The 12,500-nt window shown below is 44.5% G+C and overlaps 1 protein-coding gene across 1 annotated transcript in view; it reads right to left on the bottom strand.

The window, feature by feature from the left end:
- The window catches only part of LOC134451396 (spermatogenesis-associated protein 16-like), an 87,854-nt gene that overhangs the window by 6,632 nt on the left and 68,722 nt on the right, over positions 1–12,500 (bottom strand). The gene's annotated exons all lie outside the window — the stretch shown is intronic.

The following is a 12,500-nucleotide window of genomic DNA, read 5'->3' as shown; positions in this document are numbered from 1 at the left end:
GATAACTAAGAAAACCATAGACTAAAAATGACAAATTAATCATGGCAATAACTACAATATTTATAACAATAATAATAATAATAATCATAAAGCATGACGTCTGAATGTGGGGCATGTAAATAGTAATGGTGTTTGGACTTGGCACTTTGCTTCAGCTCTGAGCTCCAGAGAGAAGGACACTGTAAAATAAAGAAGGAAAAGCCTCGTCGTCAGACGGAAGAGTGCCAACTGTGCCACTAAAAGAGGCCAGCAAAGAACGTTAGCCACTTCTCATCACTGCCAACTGGACCTCTGGATGTTGTTTTTGAGAAAAAAAAGTTTTTTTTCCTGCTGGTCGGGTGGTGTAGTTAGCTTGCTATTTTTATGTCGGAACGCCGCTTGATGTAGCAACCACTAGGAGAAAGTTATCTGTAACGAATCTCGAAAAAATGTTTTATGTTTGCAGGAGCTAGTGCTAGTACACACAGCAGGCCTATGCCCGGGAACTATTACATATAATAGCAGCCAGGGGTGGAGCTATAGGGGGGGGCAAGAAGGGCATTTGCCTCTGGGCCCAGGGCCCTCCTGTATTGGTAGTGGGGGCCCTATTGTGAACATGGCAAGTTGGATGGAGGGCCCTATAAGTGTCTTACCCTGGGGCCCTATGTGCAATCGTTCCGCCACTAATAACAGCAGCAGCACAAAGTTTGCGCTTCCTGTTTCATGTTGCCCTGTGTGGGAGACGGTGCGAGTTGCACTGAGCGTGTGCAGACAAGTCTGGGCAGCCCCTGCCATAAAAAGACCTCCGCCGGGAGAAAAAGTGGGGTCACGAACGGGCCTCGCCAGTCGCCGGCGTAAATACAGCACTTGGTGCGTGTTTTATTTACAGACTTCCTGCTCCTCTTGCAAGATAAAAAGATATACATAAAAGAAGAGCCTGGTCTGGAACTAGGAAAGGGGTTGGGAGGGTGGTGGATGGTGTGGTGGTGGTGGTGAGGACGGTGCTGTTATTTTTATGTAATGGACTTTTTACGGCGGTGACAGCATCCTCTAATGACTCACCGAAAACAAACAGTGAAATCGATATGTTTGCCACGCCACAGTATGTCAAAATCGAGCCGTCATCCGTAGGTGTCAGTTAATGCCCCCCTGATTTATGCAAAACAAATAAGAGCGCTCGGACAGGGTGAAAATGAAATCTCCACCTCCGATATTTCCGCGGGAGCCGGGGCGCTGTGTGGCTCCATAAATAAGAAGGCTAGTATCGAAGGAAGAAGGCCTGGCGTTGCCACTTGCACTGACTATGGCAGGGAATTGATCACTGATTATAGATTTACGCTGTTTGAGAAAGGGCTTATCTTTTAAGGGCCTCCTTTTTTATGAGAAAGACTGAGGCTGAGCCTTCTATTTACCTTGCACTGGAGTAAATAAATGCTGATCCCTGCGTACCGGCTTGCCATTTGGGAAGTGCTAGAGCGCTCATACAGTATGGCCCTTTAGTACATCGCAGCACTAGTTCTACTTTACCCTTCTGTGCTCTCTCCCACACACAGAGCTTTGTAGGTTGCAGAAACACACACTCGCTCTCTCTATCTCTCTCTCTCTCTCTCTCTCTCTCTCTCTCTCTCTCTCTCTCTCTCTCTCTCTCTCTCTCTATTCATGCCATCTACCATGTACCATGCACTGTAGTTTCTTATCATCCACACATAACTTTGTAGGTTGTAGAAACACTCACTCCTTTACTCTCTCTCTCTCTCTCTCTCTCCCTCTCTCTCTCTCTCTCTCTCTCTCTCTCTCTCTCTCTCTCTCTCTCTCTCTCTCTCTCTCTCTCTCTCTCTCATGCAGTCTACCATGCACAGTAGCTTCTTAGCATCCCCATGGCTCTGTAGTCCTAAAGGTACGTCATGCACACATACAGCCATCACTATCCAACATCTATATTATCCAAGAGCCCTCATGAGGCTTCTTTATATCCTCTGCTTTAGCCTGCTCTACATGCACTACTCTCCTCCACTAGGGGTGGTACGGTTCACAAATGTCACGGTTCGGTCCATATCACGGTTTCAAGGTCACGGTTTTCGGTTTTGTACGGTTCTGTTTTTTTTTTTTTTTTTAAATAAAATGTATTATATAAAAATTAGAATGAAAATGTAAGCTTATCATGGGTATGTTGAATTTGACTTAATTTAACCCAACTGAAAGAGGAAAGATATCAATGATTTTAACATGCTTCCATTTATTTCACAAAAAGGGAGAACTAAGTCCTAACTTTTAAGTTGACAAATATTCAAATATTACATGCTATAACACATTTGACGTGTAAAAATAAAACAGCTACACTCCTGTAGGCAATGGGACCATTAGGTCAGTGCAGTATGACTATTTTGGTTAATGACACACTGAGAACGAATTGGACTTTTATTTTGATACCGCTTTCTGCGAGTTTTGCGCTTATGAATCAGTTGCTTCCTATCATGAAACTGCCGGCCGTGAGAAGCATAGAAGTAAAATCAGAAGTCAAATTCAATTTTAAGTGAACAAGTGATAGGGTTATGTTATGTTAAAATGTGAAAGTTAAGGTAACAAATAATTTTAAAAGATCGTTTTTTTAGAAGTGTATGCACAAGAATGTTTCACAAAACTCCTGTGAAGCTGAGCCTTTTAAAACAGTCAATTTTTATTTTTGTTATAGTGTTAAACATCAATGTTAACTAGGCAACAGCACAAAGTCCCCTTCCGTCCATCAGAGTTTAACTAGCTACATATAATTAGGCCTACAGTTGATTGCAGTTAAGGACAGCACAGTGAATCTGATGGATATGTTCAATTATCTCGCATTTTGCCGTCTGGAATCCCCATTCAATGCCACGTGGATATAGCCTAGGCTACTGAACGTAGGCCTAAGTCAGAGTCTACTTTGTTCTGCTAATCTGTCATTGTTTGTAAATTCATGTTCATTTAATTTAAAATGGTCAGCATAAAGGCTGGGAACAGTCACTTGCGCTAACGTGGAGAGAGAGGGGGGAGACGGTGACGCTGCTGACCGACCTGCACTTGCTTGTAGGCTACTGTAGCCTAGTCAGCTGGCGCATGCTGTTACATTATGCATTTCAGTTGGCTGATAGAAATCAGTCTTTCCACACTCAATATCCTACGTAGTCTTTGTGTTTTATGCTTGTAAAAGTAGTAGGATTTTAATAGCGTCGTCCGCCGGTGGTCACTCTATTTTTTTTTTCTTTTTGAAACCGTGGGCACCGTGCGGTTGCCCACTACCCAGTTCCGTGACATGCAAACTGTACGGTCTGGGTTTGCAACGCAAACCGTACCATGCCTATCCTCCACACAGAATTTTGTAGGTTGCAGAATCTCTCTCTCTCTCTCTCTCTCTCTCTCTCTCTCTCTCTCTCTCTCTCTCTCTCTCTCTCTCTCTCTCTCTCTCTCGTCTCCCATGTATTGTAACTTCTTATCATCTGTTCACATGACTCTGTGCTCCCTATACACATACAGTACAGCATTCACCATCCAACATCTATATTATCCAACATCTATATTATCCAACATCTATATTATCCAACATCTATATTATCCAACATCTATTTTATCCAACATCAGTACACATATATTGACTCCTACACCAGCGTTTCACACACACACGCACACGCACACACACAGTTGTAACAGCATACAGAGAGGCACAACAAAGGCTGGTGAGTGGGTGAGTGGGTGAGTGAGTGAGTGAGTGAGTGAGTGAGTGAGTGTGTGTGTGTGTGCGCGTGCGCATATGTGTGTGTCTGTGTTGGGAGCGGAGAGCAATGGGGTGCAGTCGGTGGAGGCAGCGCTGTGCTGCTGTGATGGAGCGCGTGTGTTGAAGTGAGCAAGTGGCAGAGAGACAGCTAGACATTTCACTCCCTGTCACAGCACGGCCTCAACGTACAGGATTACACACACACACACACACACACAGGAAGACAAATACACACACACACACACACACACACACACACACACACACACACACACACACACACACACACACACACACACACACACACACACACACACACACACACACAGGAAGACAAATATACACAGACACACACACACACACACACACACACACACACACACACACACACACACACACACGAAGACAAATGCAAAAACAGAACAGGGCGCGCACACACACACAAACCCTCACACACACAGATTCCCCACGGTTCTTTGTACTGCAAACAAGACAGCTCCACCATCCCTTTTCCAGGCCCAGGTTGGTTGCTCCACTCGGTGCCTATGTTTGGAGTGTCCGTGTGTGCGTGTGTGTGTGTGTGTGTGTGTGTGTGTGTGTGTGTGTGTGTGTGTGTGTGTGTGTGTGTGTGTGTGTGTGTGTGTGTGTGTGTGTGTGTGTGTGTGTGTGTGTGTGTGTGTGTGTGTGTGTGTGTGTGTGTGTGTGTGTGTGTGTGTGAGAGAGAGTCCGCGTGTGAGTGTCAGCGTCCATGCGCGCGTGGACTGTGTGTACTATGCACCCAGATTGGATTTACATCCCATTTGATCTCTGAGATGTCTCGTACTGAGAGGCCGCCCGTCATCATCATTCGTTGTTTACGCAACATCCAGACTAAAGCTGGCCTCGTAAAAAGATTGACACTGCCGCTCTCGAACGTGAGTATATCACGTCACATGTCACGCGCGCCATATGTGTACGGCGCAGCATATGTTTACGCCGCTGCCTTTACATGCCAGCCGGCGTCCCACGTCCCCTTTGCCCATGATTACGATGCCTTATGACATGTTCTATATTCATTGGGGGTGATCGAGAGCACATGTGGCATGTCGCATGTAAGCATGTTAATGACATGTCGCGTGAGTGACGCTGGCTGCTTAGACAGAACCAGAGCTTTCAAAGCCTTTGATGGACAGATGTGGTTTCACCACATTCATCCACACACGTGAACAACACCCCACATTTGCCCCCATATAACGACGCTGAATGAAACATTGTGTCTTCATTGTGCGGCGTGACCCGTCCTCTAAAACATGCACAACATGTAAACATGTAAATATAATCGGCCATATGCCGCAGATTCCCCCACGATGTGCATCACCACACTCCATGTGCTCGTCACGTTCGGCGCTGATCAGGGCGGCTAATGACACATTATGTAGTCTACTCAGGATCTGAGCTGGTACACAAGTGACATGTCATGTAAACATCAACACATGTAAACATGTAAATAATGTAAATATGATCATGCTATAGTGGCGGCTTACAGTGAACTGGCACCAGCACTGGCAAAGCTGCGATAGATAAATAGATAGATAAAACCCACATCAAGATTTCAATGTTTGAGAATGAGAACCGTTATGGCGAGCTATTCTCAGTGTTCCTTGACATGATGATTGCTCTTGCTGAAAAGCAAAGCAAAAGCCAAAGTGAAAACCCAACTGGGAAACCCCAACTCCCGTTGTGATTGTGACACAGCACTCCACAGTACACAAGTGCACACAACGAAATTGCATTTATGCCTCACCCGTGCAAGGGGGCAGCCCCCAATGGCGCCCCAAGGGTCATGGAGGAGTATGGGGGAGAGCACTGGTTAATTGCTCCCCCAACAACCTGGTGGTTCGGGAGTCAAACCAGCAACCTCTGGGCTACAAGTCTGACGCCCAAACCGCTTACCCATGACTGCCCTCAATGATGATTGCTCTTGCTGAAGTGCGCTCTGCTTTTTACCAATTATTCGTGGAAAATCAAAAGGAGGGAAAAGGCCTATTGAGCTGGCCTTTTCAACAGCCACACATTGCATTCCCACATTGATCACCTCACTTTTAATGAGAGCCCATCTCTAGCTGCCTGACCTTGGCTGCAAGCTTTAGCTTTGTCCCTGCTAAGTGCCTGTAAAGGTTTGATTATACGACTTTACCTTCCGGATTAAGACTATTGTTATGCAATTATGCACACGCGAGGAGTACATGCTATTGTGGAAAAAAATTCCATTACGCTAATTAAAAATGATTTTAAATAATATATTGTTTTGCCCGAGGCCAGCCAAAATGAAAGCTCTGCCTTTTTAATGATTTTAATTTGCCAGTACAATTAATCAATGCCGACTGACTCTACAAAGCCAGAAGCAAACAGTATATATATGGTTGTGGTTTTTAGAAAGTTAATGCTGTGGGTCTGGATAACCTGGCTTTGTTCTCCAAAACAACTACTTTGGGCCTCATTTAAATCTAACAATATTGCCATTGCTGGCTTTTTAGTTATCTGTGGAGGCAGGGAGAGTAAACAACATTTAACAACAACAATTAAAAAAAATAAAACCAAGTGAGAGAATAATTTAAGTAGTTCTATGCAGAAGACGGCTATACAGACTATCGACAGATGCGTGGTTATTAATGACATATCTGAACAAAAATCTGCATCTTATAAAGGTGAGGATTATGGATTGGGTTTAATTAAGGTATTCATGTGCTAACAATAAACGGCATGAAACTGGATTTCATAAATGAGGTACTTGTGGGGCTGACCATCCAAATAAATTATAATCCCAAACCCGAAACTCTCGCCATTTACTGTATACACATCCACTAATGCCACAGATTTGTACATTCTATTCTTATTGCAGTTCTACAGCGCATACACTTAAAGACTAAAGGGTACAGGAGAAAAATACACAGCTGAACCTTACCCTGACAACATGCGACCGTGCGTGTGTGTGTGTGGGTGTGTGTTTCTGTGTGAGAGAGAGAGAGAGAGAGAGAGAGAGAGAGAGAGAGAGAGAGAGAGAGAGAGAGAGAGAAAGAGAGAAAGAGAGAGAAAGAGAGAGAGAGAGAGAGAGAGAGAAAGAGAGCACAAAAGGGAAGGCTCCAGCCCTGGCTCTGAGCATCCCACCGCCCTCCTCTCCCCCCTGCCCTGCCAGTGGCATCTCTGGGTCGTGTGTGGATGATGTATGGGTGCGGTTGGCTAGTGAGGGCGAAGGCGGCCCTCGGCTCGGGTCTGGTCTGGATGAGTGGATGTGAGGTTCTGTCGGGGTTCTGTCGGGGTCCGGCCGGCGCTGGCCGCGGCGCCCCTGATGGTGTGATTAATACGGCCCATCAGAACCCTGGGGCGACACGCTCCACCGAGCCCCTGAAAAGACCTACCAACCGACCCAGCCACTGGACTACACCGCAGGAGAGAGAGAGAGAGAGAGAGAGAGAGAGAGAGAGAGAGAGAGAGAGAGAGAGAGAGAGAGAGAGAGGGAGGGAAGGAGGGAAAAAGTGGGGGAAAGAGGCGGGGGAGGAGAGGTAAAAAAAAAAAAGGAAAAAGAGAGTGGGGAAAAGTAGAGAAAGGAAGGAGGAAACAGGGAGAAGGAGAAGAGGAGGCAGAAGAGACAAAACCCCTGCACTGCAACCTCTCCTCTCCGCAACCTCGCCTCCCCTCCCCTCCCCTCTCCTGTTCCATTCATCACCATCACAATGCGCAGACATGGAGCTGCCCCAAAGTCGAATTATCACTCTCTCTCTCTACCTCTCTACCTCTCTCTCTGCCTCTTTACCTCTCTCTCTCTCTACCTCTTTACCCCCCCCTCTCTCTCTCTCTCTCTCTCTCTCTCTCTCTCTCTCTCTCTCTACCTCTTTACCTCTCTCTCTCTACCTCTTTACCTATCTCTCTCTCTCTCTCTCTCCCCCCCTCCCTCTCACTCTTTCCTGGCCTCAGGCTCTCACCCTGGCCTATCTACCTCGCCAGTGGATCTCCTCCTGAGTTCAACACAAACAATTTTAGCCACTGCATCAAACCCAGCATTACACAACATACTGCATGAGGACAACTGCAACCAGAGATAGTTAATTCTTTCAGCTATAATGGTATCAACATTTTTTGCTTTTTAGCAATAATGATATGCAGTACAGTGGGCTTGGTTGGTGAGGAGGGGTATCCTCACAGGTGTGTTTTAGCTGTAGGCAGGAGACCAAAGGCGGGATGCCATCTGCCACGGTCACACTTAGGCAGGAACCCTCTGCCAAAGGTGAGGCCTGGAGAGTCTTATATTGGGTTTAAATAGTATAGAGTCACTGGCCACTGGTTAAGGAGACAGGCTTACAGTTTCATAGCCTAGAAATCTAAAGATCCCTTGTGTTGTATCTGTGTACACTTTATAAAGTACAAGACGCACATTTAGTGCATTTTACTGGTAGTCGAAACACAACATACTGCGCATGCGCAAATGATACATTCTGTATCACTCCATCCTAATGGCAGACAATATAACTGAAATGTAATTCAGCTCAGTGACATTCCATATAGGCTAGATATTGAATTGATGCTCCTAAGACTGGCTAATGAGTCATCCTGAAGTGCATCCTACTCGTCATCCCTTGACATGATGTGATGGGTCTAGCACTGCTGGGGACCCCAACCTTTCTAGGTCTGAGGGCTACATGAGGGATACTTGTTCATTCAAAATCATCTAAGTATAATGTCTTGACACCCCTTCCAAACACCCCTTTGATTGAACGATTGTTTGTTTTTGATGAGTTTCAGGTCAGACCTCTGACATCAGTGGGGTGTGGGCAGTTGCTAATCCTCCTCCCACAGGAATGAGGTGTTCCTCTACACTGTGTCAGGAACCTATGGCCTATGGGCCGGTTATGGCCCATGAGGGCGTCTTATCTGGCCGCGATATAATGTAAATATTCTGCCGTTTCACATGAAATATGACATGTTTTGTAAAGCAATCTGAGAAAAGGTGGCGTTTGTTCCAAAAAAAAGTTTGAGAACCATTGTGTTATTGTGTTCCATATGTGGCAGCTCTATGGCAGACTAATAGTTTGTTCTAACTGGAACACTTTTCAGAAGAAAATAGCATAAGCCCTGTTAATATTCAAATGTCAAGACTTGTTTTCATTTTTTTATGTTAAGCTACACACTGAGTTCCATTTGCAACAGTTGATATTCCAAGAATTCTGCTGCCGGTGAGTCATGTTACCGTAGCAATGTCACTTGGGAAGAAAGCATGTTGAACAGATTTTTACCTGTGGTTGCTTCATGCTTCTTAGAAGCCTCACGCTGTGTTGTACAGCAAGGCGCTGGCTTCTCAAAAATACATGGGCGGCTTTCTTTTCTTTTTGAATTCATTTCAAACAGGGGAGCAGCTAGTCAGAGAGACTGAACTCGTCTGAACTGACATTGGCATTGACATTTTCGGATCCCTTTTACACATTAATATGACCATTCTCTGTCACCCTCCCCATTCCCTCAGCTAAATGCAGCTTCCATCCCTGCTCAAAAAGCATCAAATGTTAACATTGCAAAAAAAATACTAGCTGTCTTGCCAGAATGTTGACATGTGGTTCACTGGAAATGAACATGAAAATGTGAGTGGGTAATTGCTATGAGGAGTTGATTTTTTTTTCAGACTGATATAGCCACAGCCTCAGGGTTCTATCTACAGTGTAATTATGTGTAACATGCTATTTTTTGTGTGATTTTTATATACCCAAGTGTTCACCTACAGACTAGTAATTGGTACAGTATCTAGAGAAATATAATATATCTCAGCCAGGGGCGGTCCTGGGGGCGGGCTGATGGGCAGTTGCCCGGGGCGGCACATGAGAGGTCGCGGCACCACCATGAAAATGCAGCGAAAATGCTTATAAATATTTTACAAATATTCTTATTTCTACACATGGCCGTAATAATAAAGTTACTATTAGTGCTTTTTTTGTCAGTTATTATGAGTATTTCTTGCCGATTTTTTGCTGGAGGAGGGGGCAGTCCAGGCGCAACTCATTGGACTGCCACTGATCTCAGCTGAACTGTTATTTTATCTTCAGACATTTAACAGCTTATCACTTTGCCTCATAAATTCTCCCATTTGTCTCACCTTTGTTTGCACCATCCATCCATCCATCCATCCACCCATCCATCCATCCACCCATCCATCCACCCATCCATCCATCCACCCATCCATCCACCCATCCATCCATCCATCCACCCATCCATCCATCCATCCATCCAGCCATCCATCCATCCATCCATCCATCCACCAATTAGGCTTCAGTCCTTTTTAGCCCTCATACTTGTAATCCGTTTGCCCATTTTCTGCTAAAACACATCCACGCACGCACACAAACACACAGGCATACAAACACACATGCACGCACACACACACACACACACACACACACACACACACACACACACACACACACACACACACACACACACACACACACACACACACACACACACACACACACACACACACACACACACACACACACACACACACACACACACACAATGTGTGCATGCAGAGACCATGTGAATCTGATGGGGGGACAAAATTGCCATAGAAAACATGCTTTACTGTGCATGTTGTGAAATAATACATAAATACAGCGCATAACAATACCCAGGCGATAATGCAGTGAGCAGCAAGAAGCCTCTCTTTTCTTTAAATAATATGGCCATGACAGCAGCCCTATTGACAGCGTTGGGCGCAATTTTTGCTGATTTTTTTTTTTCTTCATTTAAAAAAAATGAAGATGGATACAAACACAAACATACAGTAAAGAAGACGGGGTGAATGAACAGTCACAACAACACAAACAGTCCATGTCATAATCACAACAGTGACTGGCATCGGTAATTGGAAGTGTCTCAGCAACCAAAACAATGCCTTCCAAATTCAAACTCCCCCAACAAACCTGCCAATTGATGCTGTGACTCAGTGCCTACAGTAACTTCCCAAAGTCACTCCGGTACGTCAGTATCAGGCTTAAAGATTGGGTGGAAACAGTCACAGGCAAGGCATGTCACAGTCAACAGTGATTACGTTGGATAGGATAGGCACCAATAATTGGGACAGTGTTGGAAATGCCAACAATGCTTTCAGACTGAAAAAAAGATCTTCAAAAATAAACCTGCTCTAGTATATCAGCACCAGGGAGATGAAATGTGAAGGTATATGGCAGTGTGGCAGTCTACATTTATTCTTGATGCCTGTGTGTACGTGTCTGGGTCTATCTTCTGTTAATGTCTGTACCTGTATGTTAAGTTATAACTGCAAATTGATGTCTGTTGCATCACAATTTCAATCTTCTCTAAGCCTTCCTTCCCTAAGCCTGTTACATAAAACATTGCACCATAAAGCACACATTGACTTTGACTAAAATCAGGCATATGAGGGGGGAAATTATCTGGAATTACAGAGTTGTCTTTAACACTGTGCACTGTGCATTTAGTTCTTTTCTCACAGTGCAACACAACAAACACTACAGAATGTTCTACAAAATGTGTCAGTGAGAAACAAGAAACAGATAAGACGGAGCCCTCTCCAGACTTACAGAGTTGAATGGAAATAAACACTGTGCCTCCACGGCCGGATTAACACACAGGCTAGATATGGCTGCAGCCTAGGGCCTCCCAGCTGCCAAGGGGCCCCTGATTGGCCAAAAGTGAAAAATTGCAGAATTGTGACAACATGCAATATTGAAAAACATATCTGATGTGTTCAGTAAAGTTGGTAGACATGTTATGCTTAATTCCTAGATCATAAGTAAGACAGAGTCTATGTAAATTTGTCACAAAATTTGCCTTTTTTGGGGGGGGGGCACTGCAACCTGTAGCCTAGGGGTCCCAGGTCATCTGGCCCTGTGTGCCTCACATTGCATTTAGTATAGTATATACTGTTTAGTATATACTGTACTCATATAGAGTTGAATTAACACTGTGAAATGTGCTGTGTAGCTTGTGCTTTCATGGCCCCACCCTTTATTGGCCTGGGACCGCATGTTCACGTCCCAAATTTCCAGGGACCCCATACATATATTTTTATACAACCTTTTTGAAGAAGACTGAACTATATTGTAGTCTTTTAAACCTGTAGATACTGTAGATACTTCTGAAGAGATATACGATTGTATGCAGCATTTCAACAAGAATATTAATCAAATATTGGGTAACACTTTATTTTAGGGATACATCTATTAGCACTAATACATGCAAAGTGTCCCTGTATAAGTAGCCTAACTTGTAAGGCACGTACTAAGCTAAATCAAACATTTGATAGGCATGTAGTCGCAAATGTCTTTCTCATGCACAATAAGGAATTTATTACCAATTTAACCTTAGTAAGGACCTAGTAGGCCTTAGTGTTTGCTTAGTACATGCCTTACAAGTTACTTATGCAGACAGATGCATTGTATGCATTAGTGGTAATAGATGTATCCCTAAAATAAAGTGTTACCAAATAATGTTATATAAATTAGCAATATTTCAGTATGAATCGGTATGCTTTTTTACACACCTTGACATTTCAAGAAACCCCATTTGAATTCCAGGCGACCCCATATTGGGTCCCGACCCCAGGGTTGAGAACAATAGGACCTGAATACTGTATGTCCCCGGACCCGGTTCTTAGAGTGAGATGAGGGAGCCCTCACAGGTCGACAGCCAATGAGCTTCTCCCATAGAGATGGCGACAGATTCTTACGAATAAGAACCACTGGATTAGGTGCTCTCCAGACCGGATATA

The sequence above is a fragment of the Engraulis encrasicolus genome, chromosome 6 (genome assembly GCF_034702125.1).
Source record: "Engraulis encrasicolus isolate BLACKSEA-1 chromosome 6, IST_EnEncr_1.0, whole genome shotgun sequence".
Classification (NCBI taxonomy): Eukaryota; Metazoa; Chordata; class Actinopteri; order Clupeiformes; family Engraulidae; genus Engraulis; species Engraulis encrasicolus.
This window is presented reverse-complemented; position numbering and strand designations above follow the sequence as displayed.